The sequence below is a fragment of the Myxocyprinus asiaticus genome, chromosome 45 (genome assembly GCF_019703515.2).
Source record: "Myxocyprinus asiaticus isolate MX2 ecotype Aquarium Trade chromosome 45, UBuf_Myxa_2, whole genome shotgun sequence".
NCBI lineage: Eukaryota > Metazoa > Chordata > Actinopteri > Cypriniformes > Catostomidae > Myxocyprinus > Myxocyprinus asiaticus.
Window position 1 is genome coordinate 23,082,137 of NC_059388.1, and position 23,140 is coordinate 23,105,276.

General features: G+C 40.4%; 1 protein-coding gene across 4 annotated transcripts in view; it reads right to left on the minus strand.

Moving 5' to 3' along the window:
* Positions 1 to 23,140, minus strand: part of LOC127435482 (potassium voltage-gated channel subfamily D member 2-like) — a 192,644-nt gene that overhangs the window by 167,226 nt on the left and 2,278 nt on the right. The gene's annotated exons all lie outside the window — the stretch shown is intronic.

Here is a 23,140-nt window from a genome sequence, read left to right on the forward strand (position 1 = left end):
TTAACAACACAATGAACATAACACACAAACCCAAGCAAACAAGCAACATTAAGGCTATTCCAACTGTACATTTGCACAAGTAATACAAAAATGAAAAAATCATTGTATAAAGGTCAGTTAAATCTAGATTACAGAATTTTCTGTTGAAAGTGGTGCATGCCTGTGACACAATGCTAGTATATTCTGTCAAAAGAGCCCACATCCATGTGTCTATGATATTCTGGTCCCTAGATTGCTTCTTCCCAGGAGTCATCAGCAGCATATAAGTGTGTTTATTACTTGTTTCACTCGTTTTAGAGTGGTTATCGTTGTTAGGAGATGCTTGTTTGCTTACTGTGTGCTGAAGTTGTGTTTGTTCATGTGCTCATCTCGCATGAGCTTACAGTTTCGGTGCGCTCGTATACTAGCTTTGTTTTGCTAAGTAGTAAGGCGTGTCCAACACCAGGTAAAGTACTTAAACAGCGTGATCAACTGCCTTGTCAGGAGAAGCAATCTACCAGAAGAAGTCAGCAGCAGCGTGTGTGTTTATTACTTATTTCACTCCTTTTAGAGAGGTTATCGTTGCTAGGAGACGCTTGTTTGCTTAATGTTGATGCTCACTGACCCCACCCATGGGTCTGACTTTACTTTGCTTAAATTAATTCAAATTTACCATATAGTGTGCTGTTCAAAATGATTCATAATGTTGACAAATTATACATCTTTATACTATGTCAACATTATTAACTCTTTTTTGACTAGACTATATAGTATATAGAGGGGGTGGGGGGGGGGGGCATGCACATCAACAGGTTTTAATGTGTGCTGAAGTTGCATTTGTTCACGTGCTCACCTCGCGTGAGCTTTTAGTTTCGGGTGTGCTTGTATACAAGCTTTGTTTTGCTAAGTAGTAATGCATGTCCTGCTGATTTCAAGCATCGAGGTTACAGCGGGTATATATTTGATACGCACAGCACAGCAGTGGTAGAGGCAGCCCTCATGTGAAGCCCTCCTTGTGTGAAGCCCTACGCGGGTAAAGACCAGCGAGTCCACCGAGCAAGGACACAGTATTGCACTCATTATCTTCTTTTCTTGTCTACTGCTTGTTGACATCTTCTCTATCCTATACCACTATACTATGTGCTTCCAAATTCCTATTATCACTAACACTCTTCACTCACGCTCCAGACACAGGAGACAATCCTAACAACTTGTACACTATCCCCACTTCCTCTGCTAAACTACTTTCTCTTCCTATCTGTCTTTGAAACTGTCAGTCTGCTGAAAACAAAGTTGACTCATTCCGTCCATTGCTAGTCATTCAGATCTCAACATTCTGGCCCTGACTGAGACCTGGATCAGACCAGAGGACACTGCCACATCTGCAGCCCTCTCCACCAACTTCACTTTCTCCCACACCTCCCGTCAGACTGGGAGGGGTGGGGGAATGGGTTTACTTATCTCCAGTGCATAGAAATGTATTCCCGTACCATCTCTGTGTGAAATATCTCCTTTGAATCAAATGCGATTACTATCACCCATCCTGTTAAAATCCATTTTGTAGTTATATACCGCCCCCCAGGTCAGCTAGGTAACTTCTTGGAAGAGTTGGATGTGTTGCTTTCAACCTTCCCTGAAGATGGCAACCCTCTTGTAGTACTTGGAGACTTCAACATCCACCTGGAAAAACCTCAGGCTGCAGACTTCTGCACTTTGTTTGCCTCGTTTGACCTCAAACAACTCACAACTGCAGTAAATCACAAGTCAAATAACCAACTGGACCTCATCTATACACATAACTGCTCCACTGATCATGTTCTTGTTACTCCACTGCACATTTCTGATCACTTCTTCCTTAGTTTCAATTTTAACTTGCCTCCTGGTGCAACACACACTCCTCCTTGGGTCTCTTTTCGGCGTAACTTATGCTCACTCTCGCCCTCCCGTCTCTCCCCTACGGTATCATCCTCACTTCCTCCCTCTAACCAGTTCTCCTCACTTAATGCAAATAATGCTACTAACTTTCCATTCTCCACTTTAACATCTTGTCTAGATAACATTTGTCCCCTCCCATCCAGGCCAGCCCGCGCTACTCCCTCCACCCCCTGGCTATCTGATATTCTTCATGAACATCGCTCTAAACTCAGAACAGCGGAGATGAAATGGAGCAAATCAAAATATCTTGCTGACCTAAGTATGTGTCAGTCATTCCTCTCTTCCTTCTCTGCTAACGTCTCCATTGCAAAAACATCATACTATCACAACAAAATGAACAATTCTTCTGATATTTGCACACTTTTCAAAACTTTTTCCTCATTCCTTTGCCCACTTCTTCCCCCTCCCGCATCATCTCTAACAGCTGATGACTTTGCCACATTTTTCACAGATAAAATAACAACCATCAGTGGTCAATTCTCCACACCACAAACCAACAAACACACATTAACATCACACTCACTCTTCCTTCTTTCTCTCCCCTCTTGGAAGCGGAAGTCTCCAAACTTCTCTTTTCCAGCCATCCTACTACTTGCCCTCTTGATCCTACCCCCTCCCACTTCCTTCAAGCCATTTCTCCTTCAATCTTACCTGCACTCACTCAAATCATTAATACATCTCCCCTCACTGGTACCTTTCCACCACATTTAAGCAGGCTCGGGTAACCCCACTGCTTAAGAAACCCACCCTAAACCCTGCACTTTTAGAAAACAACAGACCAGTATCCCTCCTCCCATTCATTGCTAAAACACTTGAACGAGTCATGTTCATCCAAGTCTCATCTTTTCTTACACAGAACAACCTGCTAGGCAGCAACCAGTCTGGTTTCAAAAGTGGACACTCTACAGAGACTGCCCTTCTGTCAGTTACTGAAGCTCTGAGACTGGCGAGAGCGGCATCCAAATCATCCGAACTCATCTTGCTGGATCTGTCTGCTGCTTTCGACACAATAAACTACCAGATTCCCCTATCAACAAAGGGCATCAAAGGAACCGTGTTCCACTGGTTCAAGTCTTACCTCACAGGCAGGTCTTTCAGGGTCTTGGAGGAGAGAGGTGTCTAAGTCTTACCAACTAACTACCGGGGTGCCTCAGGGTTCAGTGCTTCGACCGCTCCTCTTCTCCATATACATGTCATCACTAGGATCCGTCATTCAGGCACGTGGCATTTCCTTTCACTGCTATGCTGGTGACACACAAATCTACCTCTCAATCCAGCCTGATGATCTGATGGTAGCGACCCAGATCTTAGCCTGCCTAGCAGACATTTCATGTTGGATGAAAGATCACCACCTCCAACTCAACCTTGCTAAGACAGAGCTGCTCATGCTTCCAGCAAGCCCAGCAATTCATCACAACTTCACCATTCAGCTAGACTCATCTATGATTACACCATCCAGGACAGAAAGAAATCTTGGAGTTGTGTTTGACAATCAATTGAACTTCACAGACCACATAACAAGGACTGCTGATCATGCAGATTTGCCTCATACAACATTAGGAAGATCGGGCCCTTCCTATCGGAGCATGCTACACAACTCCTCATCCAAGCTCTTGTTCTATCCAGGCTGGACTATTGCAGTGTTCTTCTGGCAGGCCTTTCAGCATGTACTGTCAAACATCTGCAATTGATCCAGAATGTGGCATCGAGCCATGCCTCTCTTCATCAAATTGCTCTGGCTGCCAATGATTGCTCACATTAAGTTGAAGGCATTGATGCTTGCTTACAGAACAACCACTAGCTCTGCACCCCACTATCTAAACTTACTACTTCAGATTTATGTGCCCTCCAGAAGCCTGCATTCTGCAGGTAAACGGTGCCTTGTGGTGCCATCTCATAGAGGCACAAAATAACTGACCTTGACTCTTTCCTGCTTGTGGAATGACCTGCCTAATTCCACCCGAGTGGCTGTGTCTTTAGCCTCTTTCAAAAAACAGCTAAAGACACATCATTTTCATGAACACCAAACCCATTCATTCTAACACACTACCTTCATGTTCTTTAAAAAAAAAAAAAAAAAAAAAAAACTTTCCTTGCTATGTGCACTGCTCTAAGCTATGTGAGACTTGTATTATAGCACTTTTTATGTTGTTGCCCCTTTTGTTGGATGAATCGCTTCTATTGTTCTCCTCAATTGTAAGTCGCTTTGGATAAAAGCGTCTGCTAAATGAATAAATGTAAATGTAAAATGTAGATATGGCTCGGGTCCCTCCTTCAATTTAAGTCTGTTGGTCTTTGGGAAATCAAATTATTTAGAAAAGTATTAGCAACCCTCTCCTCAAGCTTCACGTTTGGCTCGGTGCACAAGATGGCACAAGTGAGCATTTGCAATACGAGTGTGTGCATGCTTACTTCCGGCTGTATGTGCGTTTATTAAAAATAAGTGAGATCACACGGTGTGATTGCGGTGTGAGTGGTGCTTTATTGTTGCTGTGAGGGGAGACTTCCAGAGGAGACTTTTTAAAGACTTGGCTAAAACCAGCACGAGAGTGTTAAAAAGTAAAGAAAGGGATGAGATTGTTCTATCGACAGGAGATAATATGCTCTTTACATTGTTGCGTACCACGCAGTGATGAGCTGACCAATGGTATGAAGTAAATAGTGTTCAAATTGTGAGTTACACATAACAATAAGGTTCAATACATGAACATAAGTAAATGCAATAGCTAACATAAAATAACAACGTACAACAGTTTTGCAGCATTTAGTAATTTTGGTTAATGTTCATTTCTATGTATAGTAATACATTTATAACATTTTAAGTAGGATACATTAACATTAGGTAATATATTATGAACGAACAGTAATTAACAATGAACAGTAACATATTTAAATAAATCTTAAACTCATGTGTAGATTAATGCTGTAAAATGTTTTTATCGTTTGTTCATAATGCATTAATCTGAATGCATTAACCAATGTTTTATGGATTAAACCTTACTGTAAAGAGTAATATAGTGAATAACCAAAAAGAGAGTATAGTTGCATATATGTGTAAACAGAAGTAAGGCGCTGACAAAAATTGCAACTTTTTAAATTGTTGGTGGTTGTCCAGCAAAGGATTTTGTATGACATTATTTACTCTGCAGTTGCATATCCAACTTAAAATTGTATAGCTAACCAAGTCTGTATCCAAGCCTAGAATTATTTATGTGTTATGGATTTGACTGGGTTGCAATGTCTGCATTAAGAGTTATTTCTGAATGTATTGAATGAATTATGGGGAGTGTGGGGACACATTTAAAGCTAACAACAGCCCTAAATAAAGACACTGTTTATGAGATCAGCCTCATGTGTCTTCACTGCAATGCTACAATAGATTTAAATTCCTCCTTCCTGTAAACACCTAATTTAAAATGCAATTTTCAGCAGTCTCTGTACTTGGGGCCAGCAAAACCGGAAGTGGCTATGACCACACTCTCTAATCTGGAAATCAAACTAGGCCATCACTTTGCTTACATTTGTTCACATTTACTATATAGTGTACTGTCCAAAAATGTTAATAATGTTGACAAATTATACATCTGTATATTTAAACTTCAACAGGCTAGCCAATTTGACGAAGTATGTGAAAACGTAAGTGATGCCTGCCTTAGCAAAATGTTAATAATGCATGTGTATGAAAGATTCATGTTCAAACAGGAATACTGTTTTTTAATCATTATTTATTAACTCCCTTGTTATCGTCAGCCTACAAGGTCATTAAATCAACATCTGTGGCTTTGTGTGAAAACAATTTGTGAAAATGGGTCAAGTTAAATGGTCTAAAGAGTGAGCTCAGAAACAAAAACACATACACAGGTGCAGGGTACTGCAGACTCATTGATTCTCACTTCGTCTTTCTCCTCTCTTTCTGCATGCTGTGTGAGTGCAGCTGTGAGCTGTTAAAGGTTGATCAGAGATTAGTGTTTGCAGGTCATCTTCTCTGTAGCTAGTGAGACTTATTTAATATACACTGACAAAATTCCAACTCCAGACTACTCTTTAAAGGCATAATTCAAGCAAAAATGAAAATTATGTCACTATTTACTCATTCTCATGTCATTCCAAACCCGTATGCTGCTATTTTTACTGTGGAATACAATCGTAGAATTTGTGGAAGATATAATTACCATGTCGGGAAAAAAATTAAATAAAACCACTATATAAGTTGTTCATATGTCCAAAATTTAAGTCGCTATTCACTGATAATCTTCCTTTCAGCCAAAGCTTTTGTCTAGCCCGCATTTTCATCCACAATCAAAACTGCCATTTTTGGTAACTATACTCGAGAATCAATTCCATTTCTATGTCAAAGACATTGACGCGGCAAATTTAAATCTGTGTGTGAATGCGGGCTAGATGTGAACTAAATTATCAGTGAATAATGGCTTAATTTTGGCCTGTTCCTCACACATATTTATCGTTTAGCTTCAGAAGACTTAGAATATAGCAAGTGAGACGTATGGACTAATTCTATGGTGCCTTTTTTGTCCTTTTTAGAGCTCCACATAAGGTTTGGAATGACATGACGGGTGAAAAATTATGACAGAATTTTCTTTTTAAGTGAACTATCCCTTTAAGTACCATTCAAAGGAGCTGTGATGATGAGATGTCTGTCTCACTCCATCTATCACAGGAAATCTCCATATGAAAGCTAAAATTTATATTCACCACCCTACTTCAGTCTATTTCTGCTATTTATGAACCTCTTGTATGGTATTAGCAGACATTAGCAAAACACTCCAGTTCCCTTTAGAATTTCAGCCAACTCATTATTTCCTCCCAAAACACAAACATACACACGCTCTCTGTTTCTCTTTCTAGGCAATGGGGGGGTTGGAATCATCATATTCATCCAGGGCTTCTCAAGGTTTCTATTAATTTTTAAATTACTTTCTTAAAATGAATTACTGGGGGGTGACAAATAAGAGAGGGCATGAGATAGCGAGTGAGAGAAAGAAAGAAACGGACAAAGACAGAGCAATGAAGATGAATGCATTACTTCAATTAGTCCAGCACTAACCAGAGCGCACACACACACACACACACACACACAGAATAATAGAAGAAAAAAAAAAGCAATCCACAATCCTAATTACACAGTAATCAAATCAGTCACGACCTGAAGAAGATAAAGAGACAGAAAGAGAGAGAGAGAGAGAGAGAGAGGGGGGGAGAAATTGGTGGTGGAGAAGAAAATAATTTAAAGTTTATGGTTCTGATTGACAGAATAAAAAAAAAGTTAATCTTTCAAATGTGGGAGTGCATGTACTCCACTAGAGAATTTAAAGGCACATTAAAGAGATTACCCTGGCCAGAAAAAATGGACTGTGTGTTGAGATTGGCTGAGTGCAGGTGCTAACCAATGGAAATCGCAGTTCTATCCCAAGTAAATCTACAGTTTAAATATCACCCACCTGCATGCTAAGACAAATGTACTACAAGACAGACGCTTGTCGCCCTGCACACATTTAAACACTCTCAGGACCCCTTATTTATGATTCTTGTTCTCTGCCTTGCATTTGAAGTTCAAACTAATCCGTTTTCCTTTCAGAATGCATTGATTTCACAATGTTTACACCTCTCATTCACACTGGAACATAATTTTTCTTAACCAAAAATGAAGCATTTCGAAAACGCTCTCCATTAACACATACTTTGGAAAACAATGATGTTAGAAAACTGAAGACTGAGTTTTCAACTGAAAAATGGATTAGTGTGGATGTGGCCTCAGTGAGTATCTGGATGAGGATGTGATTTCCTTCCAGCATCTCAATCCAGGATCTCTTTCAAAGCTAAATTAATTACAATGGGCACAAAATGTATACTTTTGAAGTGTCAAGTTCACTCTTTCTCAGAGCCATGAGTCCTGTAGTTCTTAAGTATTTGAAATGTATTCCTCTTGAACATGCGGCCTATTATAATTTAGAATGTTTTGAAGTGTGCAGAGACATGTGCATGAGTTTAAGCTAAAGCGCTTCAAATGCCACTAAAAATACAGCTTCCACTGCTTTTTTTCTAGACAGGCCAAGTAAGTAATTAAAGAACCAAAATAAAATAAAAAATAAAAACAACAACATAGACTTAATTGGAAGAGGACAACGAAACCCCTCCCTCCATTTTTTCTTTCAACTGTTTAAAGTCATTCATCTAAGGAGTTCTTTCGTTCAAGGAGCGCATGTTCCACTTTCATTTCACATTTTATGGCCATTTCAACCATCACAGAGCAGCTAAATCCAGAACAAAGACAGAGAGAGAGAAGGTACATGAAGGAGAAACCGCGTAATTAAAGAGAAGGTGGGAAGAGATGACTAAGTAAAGGAAAGAATGAGTGATAAGGGAGAAAAATGATGGTAGGGAAGGAAGAAGGCAGAGAGACGCTAGTCCAATTAGCCTCTCGGTGTGGAGTAATAGCGCAAGTATGAAATGGATGGATGAATAGTGTTAGCTCCTTTACAGCAAAACCACAGGGGTTATTCCACATGACAAAGAGCCTTTAATTACCTCATTCTGGGCTCTTTATTTCCCTGTGGTTGTGCCAGAGTGTAAATCTTTCAAATACAGCTTTTCTCTCATGCTCCTATTTGAGCTATGAAACCTGTCATGTACATCTGTGCAGGATAAACAAACTTGTCAAAACACTATCATTTTTTCCCTTTTTCCTCTGCGACCATTATATGAAATAGTTATTGCCTTGGTGGAACGTGAAAATCATAATTCTGACCTACAACCCCAATTCCAAAAAAGTTGGGACAGTATGAAAAAAGCTAATAAAATTATTATTTTTTTTTTAAATGAGTGATTTGTAAATTATATTCACCTTTTGCTATATTGAAAGCACTACAACTACACATTATGGAATATACGGTAATTTCAAATCAGATGATTGCAACACGCTCCAAAAAAGTTGGGACAATCGAGTGTTTTCCACTGTGAAACATCACCATTTTTTCCAATAACACTTATTAAGCATTTGGGCACTGAAGACACAAGTTTGTTAAGTTTAGAAAGTGGAATTTTCCCCCATTCATCAATTATGTAGGTCTTTAACTGCACAATTGTATGGGGTCTTCGTTGCTGTATGGTGTGCTTCACAATGCAATACACATTCTCAAATGAAGACAGATCAGGACTGCAGGTAGGCCATTCTAGCACCCACACTCTCTGCTTACACAGCCATACACCTGTAATCTGGGTAGTATGTGGTTTGAAGTTGTCCTGCTGGAAAATGCAGTGCTGTCCTTGGAAAAGACGGTGCTGGATGGCAGAATATGTTGCTCCAAAATTTATACATATCTGTCTGCATTCATGGTGTTCTCACAATGTGCGAGTTACCCATGCCATGGGCACTGACACACCCCTGGCCCATACAGACACTGTCTTTTGGATCTGATGCTAAAGATAGATTCCTTGGACCAAAAAACACAGTTCCAATGTTCTACTTTCCATCTAAGATGAGACCGAGCCCAGAGAAACTGGCAGTGCTTCTGGACAGTGTTGATGTAGGGCTTCTGCTTTGCATAGTAAAATCTTAACTTGCATCTGTGGATGCAGCAGTGAGTGGTTTTGACAAACAAAGGTTTACTAAAGTAATCCCAAGCCCGTGTTCATGATATCCATTAAAGATGAATGATATTTTTTAAGACAGTGATGTCTGAGGGAACATTCAGAAGTGGTTTGCCCTTTTCGCACCGAGATTTCCTTGAATCTTTTAAATATATTGTGCACTGTAGAGGGTGAAATGCCCAAAATCCTTCCAATTTGTCTTTGGGGAACATTGTTCTCAAAGTGCTGGATTATTTGCTGAAGCATCTCTTGGCAAATTGACAAGTCTTGAACGATTCTTGCTCTTGAAGGTCTAGGCTGTTTTTGGAGACTCCTCATACAGTATTACAGTACCATGACACAATTGCCTCACCTGTTTAACATTTCCTGTTTCACATCGCCTTGTTATTTGAACTCGACAAATTGTTATTAGTCTTAAATTGCCTGAATCAACTTTTTTGGAGCATGTCGAAATCAACTAATTTGAAACAACTGTACATTTAAAAAAAAAAAAAAAATTCTCAAGGAAAAACATAATATAATGTGTAGTGCTTTCGATATAGCAAAGGGTCAATATCATTTACAAATCACTCCTTTTTGTTTATATTAGCATTTTTCATATTGTCCCAACTTTTTGGGGGGAATTGGGGTTGTACAGTATGAGGGAAATTGTGGGCAAACAAGCACATGACAAGCCAGAGGAGGTTCTTTGTGGTCAAAAAGCATAAACTTAAACAGTGATTCCTCAGACTGTAGCCCTTAAAGGGTGTAATCAGCCCCACAAAAGTGCTTGTAGGTAAAAAGAGGCATTAAAAGGATGATTCACCAAAAACTGAAAATTCTGTTGTCATCTACTCCCTCTAATGTTGTTCCAAACCCATGACTTTCTTTCTTTCTTGAACCACAAAAGGAGTTGTTAGGCAGAATGACAGCCTAGACACCATTAACTTTCATTGTGTGAAATGCAATGAAACTCAAGCTGATTGAGTTTTTCATCAATGTTAGACACACTTTCCATGACAAAAAATAAGTTAAAACATGTAACACAGGAAATTTATAAGGAAAACAGAAAAGAATCAAATGAAATTTAATAGAAAAACGGATTTCATAGGGCCTACAATTACATCACGCACAGTGTGCATGATGCAAAATTTGCCTTCAGCGCAGTACGCATGGACTGTCCATGTGCATGCATGTCATCACTGCAAGTGCCTGATGTTGACTGTACTAAAAGAGTGCCATACTGTAAAGCAGTTGAACTGTGCATGCATCAAATGTGTCCATATGGGCTCGCTAAGTGCTCGGCCTTGTGCGAAACAAAACGGCATGAGGAAAAATGAAGTATCCCCTAGCCTGTACACATGTCTGTGAAGTCCAAAAGACCATAAGTGTGATGAGATTTTAGGATTCTGAAATGTGCTCATGAGTGCCCACCATTTGTGGCCGCTTTGTGCTCTCAATGCGCCTTGTGCCAGGCCCGCACTGATGTGGAACCCACAGCGAACGACTATCCAACAGTCTGTATGGCATTACATCACCAAAGTCTGGAATCCTTGGAGGACTACAATGGCTTCAGGCAGCATTTGGGACAGGGCCTTTGTGGTCTCCTAGTTGTGTCAACACACCTGAGAGGACTAGGATCATCAATATGAAAACCTGCATTACTGCATTTCTCCAGGGCCGTGCTCTAACTGTGCAACCCCTGGTCAGGGTGTGATACTGAGGGTAACCCCACACCGGCATGCTTTTACAGACGTAATAATGAGTTCCTTTCACATCTTGTACCATAGCCTGACCTCAGCACAACCTTATCAGCATGACCTACCAGGAAACAACCTCTCGCCCTGCTCTGAGTAAGACTGTTCAGTCTGTTGAAAACCACACCAAAGCCTCTTTGAATGAACTGTAAACTTGTGATCCTATCCCTTGCGATTCCTTAGAGGAAATTAAGCCTATTGCTTAACCTACAGTGGCCATAATGAATATCATAGATTAATCTGCAAAATCCCCACAAGGTAAGCATATCCTATGGGAAGGGAGATGTAGCTTGCGGGTATTGAAGTCTTTGGCCTTAACTGACCTGATGAGAGGGGACTTTAATAGATTCTCCATGTTACTCCATCAATCTCTTTACAACCTCTTAGAAGAACTCTTTATGAGCCTTCATAACCCCAAAGGAGAGGGGGAGCAGCAAGAGGCAGAAAACAGACTGGAGGATGGGCAGAAAGTAAAAAAACGAACAGGGAAAAGTGTATTTCTGTGAAAAGAATGATGGGTATTGTAGAGGATCACAGGGCATTTCATTTACAAGACATTCTCATTGTACCCGAGTACTTTAATGCTGATTTATTTACCCCTCTTCACCTCTCTCCCGTATCTGTATGTCTTCAGCTCTGACAGCTGCTCACTTAATAGATCCCATTTGACAGTGCATAAGCCAATTAAAATGCTGCTGATTTAATTAAGCCAGGCAGAATCAGCCTATGCCAGAAAATGAGTCCATTAAAGAGGTGATAGAGGCCAATGAAGAGGAGGCCATTCATGCTGTGAACCAAAGTCACATCCTGTCCCTCTCCCTCCCTCCCCTCTGCATATTCCCATTCGAGAACTCCACGAGGTCTGGACATTGACACCAGATCACATACTCATGTTAAGGAATCAATTATTTCTTGATCTTTTAAGATAAAATATCTAGATGTACTATAAAAACACACTGTCACTTTCAAAACTCAAAAATGTTCTCCCATTCAAGAAAAACATTCATTGAATCTGAGTTGCCCTGCAACTTTGTGAAGTCACAGATATAAATGTAGTACATACACAACAATTTTATATATATATATATATATATATATATATATATATATATATATATATACACACACACACACACACACACACACACACACACACACACACTGGTGGCCAAAAGTTTGGAATAATGTACAGATTTTGCTCTTTGGTACTTTTATTCACAAAAAATTTAAAAATTACTATTACAATTTGAAAAAAAGAGTTCAGAACATCTTAAACTACTTCAAAGAGTTCTCATAAAAAAATCCTCCACGTGCAGCAATGACAGCTTTGCAGATCCTTGGCATTCTAGCAGTCGGTTTGTCCAGATACTCAGGTGACATTTCACCCCACGCTTCCTGTAGCACATGCCATAGATGTGGCTGTCTTGTCGGGCACTTCTCATGCACCTTACAGTCTAGCTGATCCCACAAAAGCTCAATGGGGTTAAGATCCATAACACTCTTTTCCAATTATCTGTTGTCCAAAGTCTGTGTTTCTTTGCCTCTAACTCTAACCTTTTCTTTTTGATTTTCTGTTTCAAAAGTGGCTTTTTCTTTGGAATTCTTCCCATAAGGCCTGCACTCCTGAGTCTTCTCTTTACTGTTGTAAATTAAACTGGTGTTGAGCGGGTAGAATTCAATGAAGCTGTCAGCTGAGGACATGTGAGGCATCTATTTCTCAAACTAGAGACTCTGATGTGCTGATCCTCTTTGTTAGTTGTATATCTGGCCTTCCACATCTCTTTCTGTCCTTGTTAGAGCCAGTTGTCCTTTGTCTTTGAAGACTGTAGTATACACCTTTGTATGAAACCTTCAGTTTTTGGCAATTTTAAGCATTGTATAGCCTTCATTCCTAAAAACAATGATTGACTGATGAGTTTCTTTTTTGCCATTTTTGACCTAATATTGACCTTAAGACATGCCAGTCTATTGCATACTGTGGCAACTCAAAAACAAACACAAAGACAATGTTAAGCTTCATTTAATGAACCAAATAGTTTTCAACTGTGTTTGAAATAATGACAAGTGATTTTCTAGTACCAAATTAGCAATTTAGCATGATTACTCAAAGATAAGGTGTTAATAGGACCTGTCTAGATTTGATCAAAAAAAAAAAATTTCAAATAGTGATGGTCTGTTTTTTTACATCAGTAATGTCCTGACAATACGTTGTGATCAGTTGAATGCCACTTTGGTGAATTAAAGTACCAATTTCCTTCCAAAATAGCAAAATCTGTACATTATTCCAAACTTTTGGCCGCCAGTGTATATATATACAGTTAAAGTCAGAAGTTTACATACACTTAGGTTGAAGTCATTAAAACACATTTTTTAACCACTCCACAGATTTCATATTAGCAAACTATAGTTTTGGCAAGTCGTTTAGGACATCTACTTTGTGCATGATGCAAGTAATTTTTCCAACAATTGTTTACAGACAGATTGTTTGACTTTTAATTGACTATATCACAATTCCAGTGGGTCAGAAGTTTACATACACCAAGTTAACTGTGCCTTTAAGCAGCTTGGAAAATTCCAGAAAATGATGTCAAGCCTTTAGGTAATTAGCCAATTAGCTTCTGATAGGCTAATTTTCTAATTGGAGTCAATTGGAGGTGTACCTGTGGATGTATTTTAAGGCCTACCTTCAAACTCAGTGCCTCTTTTCTTGACATCATTGGAAAATCAAAATAAATCAGCCAAGACTTTGGACCTCCACAAGTCTGGTTCATCCTTGGGAGCAATTTCCAAATGCCTGAAGGTACCACGTTCATCTGTACAAACAATAGTACGCAAGTATAAACACCATGGGACCACGCAGCCATCATACCGCTCAGGAAGGAGACACATTCTGTCTCCTAGAGGTGAATGTAGTTTAGAGCGAAAAGTGCAAATCAATCCCAGAACAACAGCAAAGGACCTTGTGAAGATGCTGGAGGAAATAGGTAGACAAGTATCTATATCCACAGTAAAACAAGTCCTATATTGACATAACCTGAAAGGCTGCTCAGCAAGGAAGAAGCCACTGCTCCAAAACCACCATAAAAAAGTCAGACTACAGTTTGCAAGTGCACATGGGGACAAAGATCTTACTTTTTGGAGAAATGTCCTTTGGTCTGATGAAACAAATTTAACTATTTGGCCATAATGACCATCATTATGTTTGGAGGTAAAAGGTTGAGGTTTGCAAGCCAAAGAACACCATCCCAACCGTGAAGCATGGGGGTGGTAGCATCATGTTGTGGGGGTTCTTTGCTGCAGGAGGGACTGGTGCACTTCACAAAATAGATGGCATCGTGAGGAAGGAAAATTATGTGGATATATTGAAGCAACATCTGAAGACATCAGCCAGGAAGTTAAAGCTCGGTCGCAAATGGGTCTTCCAAATGGACAATGACCCCAAACATACCTCCAAATTTGTGGCAAAATGGCTTAAGGACAACAAAGTCAAGGTACTGGAGTGGCCATCACAAAGCACTGACCTCAATCTGATAGAAAATTTGTTGGCAGAACAGAAAAAGCATGTGCAAGTAAGGAGGCTGTAGAGCCGAGGAGGGCGGGGCCGGGCTGGAATGAGACACACCCGGTCCCTAATCAGCCTGATGGGGCGCGCGAGGGATAAAGGCGGCCGGGGACGACAGTTCGAGAGAGAGAGAATTGCAGGCAGCTGTGCTGTGTTTTTAGTTAATAAATTATTATTTAAGTTGTCAAGCCGGTTCTCGCCTCTTCCTTTCCTCTGAACCCCCTTACACTGGTGCCGAAACCCAGGAAGGAGGAGGGATTCCCGTCGCAGGATCCTCGACACTGCCGTCCACCCAGGGGAGCGCCGCTGCCGTCCGACAGGGGACAGAGTAGCCCGACCACCCGGACGCGGGGAACGGCCGCCGTCCGCGAGGCGAGTGGGGACGGGACTCCCCGACCGTCTGGAGCGAGGGAGCCGCTGCCGGGGGCGGAGGAGTGCCCTGCCGTCCCCCGGGAACGCGGAGGGGTCGAGAGAAGACCGCCGTCCGCGGGGGGGAGGAGGGAAGCGACTCCCCGACCACCTGGAGTGGTAGGGCCGCTGCCAGGGGCGGAGGAGAGTCCCCACGGGACGCCGGGAACGCAGAGGGGCGTTCTGTCCGCTGGGGGTCGGAGGTCTGACTCCGGTCTGCCCGGGGAGGAGCGGTTGCAGTCCGCCTGAGAGGGTGGAGTAGTGATCGAGGACCACGCGACGGTGCATCAGAGAACCGGTGAGTTTCTTTTTCTCTCTCTCCTCTCTCTCTCTCTGCCGCTCCGTGTTGGCCTTTCCCTCGCCATTTTGTGTTGTTGTTTTTTCCCCTCCTGTCTCCTCCCAGGTCGAGGAAGGCGGGGAGGACCCGCCGGCAGTCGGGGCATAAGGCACGCCCCCCCCCCCACCCGGAGAGAAAGGGTGGGGGGGGGGATGTACGTCATGCCGGGGGCTCCCCGGCCTGAGGCAACGCCGGGAGGAGTGTAGAGCTGAGGAGGGCGGGGCCGGGCTGGAATGAGACACACCCGGTCCCCAATCAGCCTGATGGGGCGCGCGAGGGATAAAGGCGGCCGGGGACGACAGTTCGAGAGAGAGAGAATTACAGACAGCTGTGCTGTGTTTTTAGTTGTGTGTTTTTGGTTGGGTTTTTGGTTAACAAATTATTATTTAAGTTGTCAAGCCGGTTCTCGCCTCCTCCTTTCCTCTAAACCCCCTTACAGAGGCCTACAAACCTGACTCAGTTACACCAGCTCTGTCTGGAGGAATGGGCCAAAATTCCAGCAACTTATTGTGAGAAGCTTGTGAAAGTCTACCCAAAACGATTAATAGATTGTTCTGTATACAGATCAACGTTTTTTCTAACAGTTTTAAAACTAATAAACTATGAACATTGCCAGTGGAACTGTGTACATAGTGAAATTTTATAAATTTTTATACCAATATACTGTATTGTTTAAAGCTGACTTCAGTTGTTTATTTATTAGTAAGTGTTTATAGTAATATAATTGTCTTTTGGATTAAAAAATTAAACATTTCTTATGTTCAGAAAAAAATTACATGGTTCTTTTCAACAGAAACATGAATTTAATTGGAGGAGATATTTACAGTCTTTAAGAAAAAATATTTGGTGTCCATTCACTTGCATTGTGAGGAACTAAAGAGTGGAAATATTCTTCTAAAAGTCTTTGTTTGTGTTCAGCAGAAGAAAGAAAGTCATACACATATGGGATGGCATGAGGGTGAGTAAATGATGAGAGAATTTTCATTTTTAGGTGCACTTTCCCTTTAAGCGGTTGCTTTTGTTATTTGAGCTATTTTATGTCAAATAATCTAATGAGGAAAATATCCAATTGTTAAAACATACAGTTTGGCACCCTTGGTAAATATGAGCAAATAAGATTCATATATTACATTTTTCAGAAACACCTGGGTGACTAGGAACATGAAATTGTTCAGCCATGGCTTCCTGATTCACAGGGGTATAAATATGAGGTAACACACAAGCCAAATTCCCTTAGTCATCATCACAATGGGTAAGACCAAAGAACATAATTTGATGTGCCACAAAAGGTTGCTGAGCTTCACCAAATGGGAAGTGGCTATAAGAAAATAGTTAAAGCATTGTAAATACCCATTTCCAAAATCAGGGCAATAATTAAGAAGTTCCAATCAACTGGAGATGTTAAGAATCGGCCTGGAAGAGAATGAGTGTCTATATTGTCTCCACGTATGGTGAGGTCTCCAAGTATCACTGCTAGGGAATTGCAGAAATTAGTTGGGTCTTGGGGTCAGAAAGTCTCAGAAACTACAATTAGATGTCACCTACATTACAAAAAGTTGTTTGGTAGGGTTTTAAAAAAAGCCTCTGCTCTCATCCAACAACAAACACAAGTGTTTTCAGTTTGCCAGATGCTACTGGAATTTCAAATGGAAACGGGTTCTATGATCAGATAAAACAAAAATAGAGCTTTTTGGCAGCAAACACCAGAGATGGGTTTGGCACACACAGAGAGGTAGCCATATGGAAAAGTACCTCATGCCCACGGTTAAATAGGGTGGTGGATCTTTAACGTTGTGGAGCTATTTTTATGCCAGAGGTCCTGGACATCTTGTTCGGATACATGGCATCGTGGACTCTATCAAATACCAACAGATAAAAAACCTAAACCTGACTGCCTCAGCCAGAAAGCTTAAAATGGGCCCTGGTTGGATCTTCCAGCAGGACAATGATCCAAAATGAACATCAAAATCAACACAAAAATGGTTCACTGACCACAAAATCAAGGTTCTGCCATGGCCATTCCAGTCCCCTGACCTGAACCCCATAGAAAGCCTGTGGGATGAACTGAAGAGCAGAGTCCACCAGCATGGACCTCGGAATTTGAAGGATCTGTAGAGATTCTGTATGGAGGAATGGTCTCAGATCCCTTGCCATGTGTTCTCCAACCTCATTAGGCATTATAGGAGAAGACTCAGAGCTGTTATCTTGGCAAAGGGAGGTTGCACAAAATATTGAATAAAACAGTGACAATAATTGTGCCACACATATATTTGACAAAAATATTGGTCTTCTGTTAAAACTTGAGTTGTGTTTGCAAATGTTTCATATCCATTAGAGGATAGATTTTTGTGAAAATTTTGAATAAAAGATCAAAAGGATAATCAATAAAAAACATATTTTTCACAGCCTTCTTTGTTCATATTTACCAAGGGTGCCAATATTTTTGGCCACAACTGTAATGTATACCTTAGAAGGTTAAAGGCACAGCAGCAATAAGCAGATTGTTTAATTCTAAGGGTCAGATAGAGGGTGAAAAATGGGCATGAAAAACTACAATATGACAAACAAAAAAAAAAAAAAAAAAAAGTGGAACTCAGAGAGAAAAAAAATGTATAAATGGAAAAATATTGTGATATGATTCCTTTAACCAAAAAGAATGCAAGCAATTAGATTTATCTCTGAAATCTGTTCAATCGATTTGCTAATTGAGTCCATAAGTTATGCTCTGAATTGCACTAATGCTTCAATACTCAGGTGATTGCTTTTTTGAGGCAGGTTTAAAAGAACATCTGTGGTACCAGCTTGTAATTTTCCTGTTCTTGTCATCACGATATTATTCCAACCAGGAGATATGCGACAAAACGGAGCACTGGTTATCTCACGCAAACAGAGTAAAGCTCTGCGCATACTTTAAGAATGGCGAGAGATAAAAGAACTCACAACATCTAGATCAGAATGAGACCTGAGAAGTTAAGCAGTCCCTGCTGGGTATATCCAAATCTTTGGGATTTTGTGCAAGGCTACAGCCGTTTTAAGACGCTCTGGTATCTTATGTAGAGTTCCGCGTGATTAAAATTCTCAGTCATTCTCTCACACGGACAGATTGAAGGTGCCAGAGGGCTGAATATAATCTAGTAGCAACCGTGACTTTCTCGCAGCTTTAATGCTGGCTTTTATCTCAGTGAAACCACACCAATATTTGAAATATTCTTAACTTAATTTGCTCTTTGGAGCACGGAGCTTCATTATAAGTAATCTAAGCTCAAAACCTGGTTCACATTGTCTAAAGCAGCCACCTCACTGAAATCCCTCCCCCTGCTCTCCGAGCCATGGATCTACCCCTGTCATCCACCTCCTCCAGTGTAGGAAATGAGGCATTACAAAGTGATGCACACATTTAGAGAGTCAGGCTACGTTCAGGCTACGTTCAATCAGAGCAGGTAAAGTTGTTTAGCAATGTCCACTGTATGGCACTAAAAAAGAGTTAAATGTCTTCCCAAAAAGAAGAGATTTTGAAGGTTAATGCTCTATCGAGTTTTAAATCAACAAAACCTACCTTCCTACCCTAAACCTTAAACCTAACCCTAAAAGATAGTGTCATAAAAAGCAAATTGCTAAAGCAACCGCATCATTTTGTGATGCTTTTATGACACTTTCGGCTAAACAGCACATATTTGAATGTATCGGCACAGCCCTAAAGTGCAAATGTTACGGTGTATCGCCTTAAAACTCACAGACTATAGCAAAAGTGTTTTGATGTCATAAGACAGCATTGTGTGAGGAACAGGGCGAAAAGTGTTCATGAATGGATAATCTGCCGTATTATTCATGATTTTTGTGAAAGGGAATAAAAGTCATCATTGTTTTAGTGCCTCGTGTGTTCATTTCACCAAGAAACTATTGGGATACGTACAACGAGCCACATAAAAATAATTTTACAAAAATGTAGGTATAATAATGTGATGAGACCAGATTGAATTAAAGTGAAATGAGTCTGGAGCTTTCAAGCTCAAAACTCAAAAGCATCATAAAAGTATCATAAAAGTGGTCCATACGACTTCATACATCTTCGGAAGCCTTACGATAGTTTTGTGTGAGAAACAGACTGAATTTAAAGTCATTATTCACTAAAAATCTTCCCTTCCACTGCAGCTCTCAAAAAAGAAATGTGCATCATTAGATGCTCAAAGAGATACGCAAGAACGAATGGCATTTGACGTCATTGGCATGGCCATTTTTATAGTCTACACAACTTTTTTATCTTATTTCAGAGATTCAGTGGAGAAGAAGATTATCAGTGAATAACGACATCAATTTCATGCAAAGCTATCATATGGCTTCAGAGAACTTAAAATACAACACACAAGTCATATGCAGCCCTTTTATGATTCTTTCATGGTGTTGTTTTTGCCATTTTGGAGCTTGACAGACCCAGTCCCCATTCACTTACATTATATGGATAAAAGCGAGCAGGATATTCTTCAAATATTTACATTTTGTGTTTAATGGAAGAGAGAAAGTCATACAGCTTTGGAACAACATGAGGGAGAGTAAATTATTTTTTTGGACAGAATTTTTATTTTTGGGTGAATTTTTCCTTTAAAAGGAAGGGAAGTTAGACTGTGTGGTGTCTATGTTTACATAGATATCAAAATGTAGTCAATCAAACATGAAATCATGTCAAGACACCCCAATTTCTCATTTCTCAGCCTTGGCTTTCGCTCATCATAGGGTGAACTTGACTTTACCAGGTCAGATCTCTGCTGTTGTGCCTGCCCCCAGCACCCTGCAAACTCTTCTTGATGGGCTCACTGAGGCAATACAATAAAATCTGAAATGAGGAACAGCATGCTTGCCTGCAGAGAGAGGAGACGGGTATATGGGCCGCATCACTGAAGCCCTGCAGCTGCGGGTCTGTTTGGAAGACATAGTTCATAACCAGCTGGCTTCGACAAGTCATCATCTCACCCTAACACTTACTCACACACACCACTCCACCATTAAGACAGCACTGAGTGTGAGCCCATAATTTCATTTTCTTATTGATGTCATCCGATTTGACAGGCGAAAAACTACACAACACAAATTGCTCACAATAAAACGGGGCAATACACTTCAGATATGAATTTCTCTCTCTCACACACACACTTTCATCTCTTTCACTCCTATCTCCAAACCTCATACTTTCTTTACAGGACAGTGTAGACCAGAGGGAATGGGAGCAGGACATGACACAGGTCGGATTCGAACCTGCAACCCAGTAAGAACAAAAACTCCTATATATCTCAAGCATGTACACTATCCACTTTGCCATAGCTCCGACAACCTCATATTTTCTTATTATTAAAGGTAAAATTCACCCAAAAATGTTTTACTTACCTTCAGAATTTAAGGGACTGACAGCCGCAATCACCATTCACTTTCATTGCATTGCCTACATTTTCCCACTGAATTTCTCAAATTTCTTCTGTCAAGGAAAACATTACTCACACAGTGAAAAGTAAAGATTCTAATCACTGAATATGTCAAAAAAACATATGCAAACAATAGATAACAAATAAAAAAGCAGGAGGCAGATACTGAACCGCACTGAATTGTTGAACTTGTGTGTAAAACTGATCCAAACTTAAAACTAAAAAATTCTAAATCGAAAGCCAAATCAAATTTACTTCAGATTATGTGCATCCTATCAGCCAGGCACAGGCATCAGATTGCTACTCGCAGGGCGCGTTATGACACACACAGTAATGCACTTCAAAGGCGTGCCGATCAAAGCACTGGGTGTGTATTGGAGCATGTGGTTTGATTTATCCCCACAAGAGTGATTCAGGACTGTATCTGCCCGCCAGCAACCCCACGTCCATCTCCAGAGCAGTGCAGAGTGCAGCACGGGGTGACCTCAACATGCAGCTTCAGCACCATGGAGAGCGCCCGTTTGACGTGCTGAACGCAGGTTGGAGGCTTGGAGATGCCACGCTGAGGTGTTGAGTGAAGGGATTAATGAATGAATAACACACCAATGGGGGCTGTATTATTTTTATCCCCTTCAGTGCTTCATGTCACAAGAAATCAGCCTTTTTGCCCCAGTTTCTCTGTGTGTTCATTGACTGGATGGAAATTAAACATTACACTTGTTCCTGCTGCTAGATAACAGTGTAAAGATGTTAATGGAGTTTTTGATTGTGTGTGTGTGTGTGTGTGTGTGTGTGTGTGTGTGTGTGTGTGGGGGTGGGTTTGGGCGGTTTACGAGGACTTTTTTTTTTAGGTTACAAACTGGTAATTACAAGGGTATTATGCTATAAATGTGGTTTATGAGGACATTTCTAGTGTCCTCATAATTTAAATTGCTTAACAAAAACGTACTAAATTATGTTTTTTGAAAATGTAAAAATGCAGAATGTTTTTTGTGAGGGTTAGGTTTAGGGGTAGGGTTAGGGGATAAAATCTATAGTTTGTACAGTATAAAAATCATTATGTCTTTGGAGAGTCCTCATAATGATAGCTGCACCAACATGTTTGTGTGTGTGTGTGTGTGTGTGTGTGTGTATGAGTGAGAGAGAGAGAGAGAGAGAGAGAGAGAGAGAGAGAGAGAGAGAGAAAATGTAGGGAGATAGAGGGCCCAACTAACATTTTCTAGGTTTCCAGAACAAAGCTTTAAGCCAAAAATGAAAATTATCTCATCATTTACTCACCCTCATGCCATCCAAGATGTTTATTACATTTTCTTTTAACGAACACAAATATTTGTAGAAAAATATCTCAGATCTGTAGGTCCTCACAATACAAGTGAAGGAAAATTGTGAGGCTCCAAAACCACATAAAGGCAGCGTAAAAGTAATCCATAAGACTCCAGTGGTTAAATCCAAGTCTTCTGAAGTGATATGATAGGTGTGGGTGAAAAACATATCAATACTGAACATATCAATATTATCAATCTCCTCTTTCACTTTCACATTCTTCTTTTGTTTTTGGTGATTTGCATTCTTTGTGCATATTGCTACCTACTGGGTAGGAAGGAGAATTTATAGTAAAAAAAAAAAAAAAAACTTAAATATTGAACTGTTTCTCACCCACACCTATCATATTGCTTCTGAAGACATGGATTTAACCACTGGAGTTGTATAGGTTACTTTTGCACTGCATTTATGTGGTTTTTGAGCTTCAACATTTGGTATCAATTCACTTGCATTGCGAGGACCTACAGATCTGAGATATTCTTCTAAAAATCTCTGTTTGTGTTCAGCAGAAGAAAGTCATACACATCTGGAATGGCATGAGGGTGAGTAAATTATAAGATAATTTTCATTTTTGAGAGAACTACCCATTTAACCTTTAAATTCCTCGCACCTCTCTGCAAACCAAACTGCAGCACTACATCAATAACCAGCCTTCATGACATGTCTTGTTCTGATCTATTTTGATACGTTCTTTATAAGTTCCAATAAGGTTGTCAACAAAAACCTACCTACAACGTTCAGGGAAGGTTAGTTTATAGTTATAAAACATAAAACGCTAAAAGAACGTTCCTAGAATGTTGGGAGTTGGTTCCCGCAAAAATAACCAAATTGGAATCAT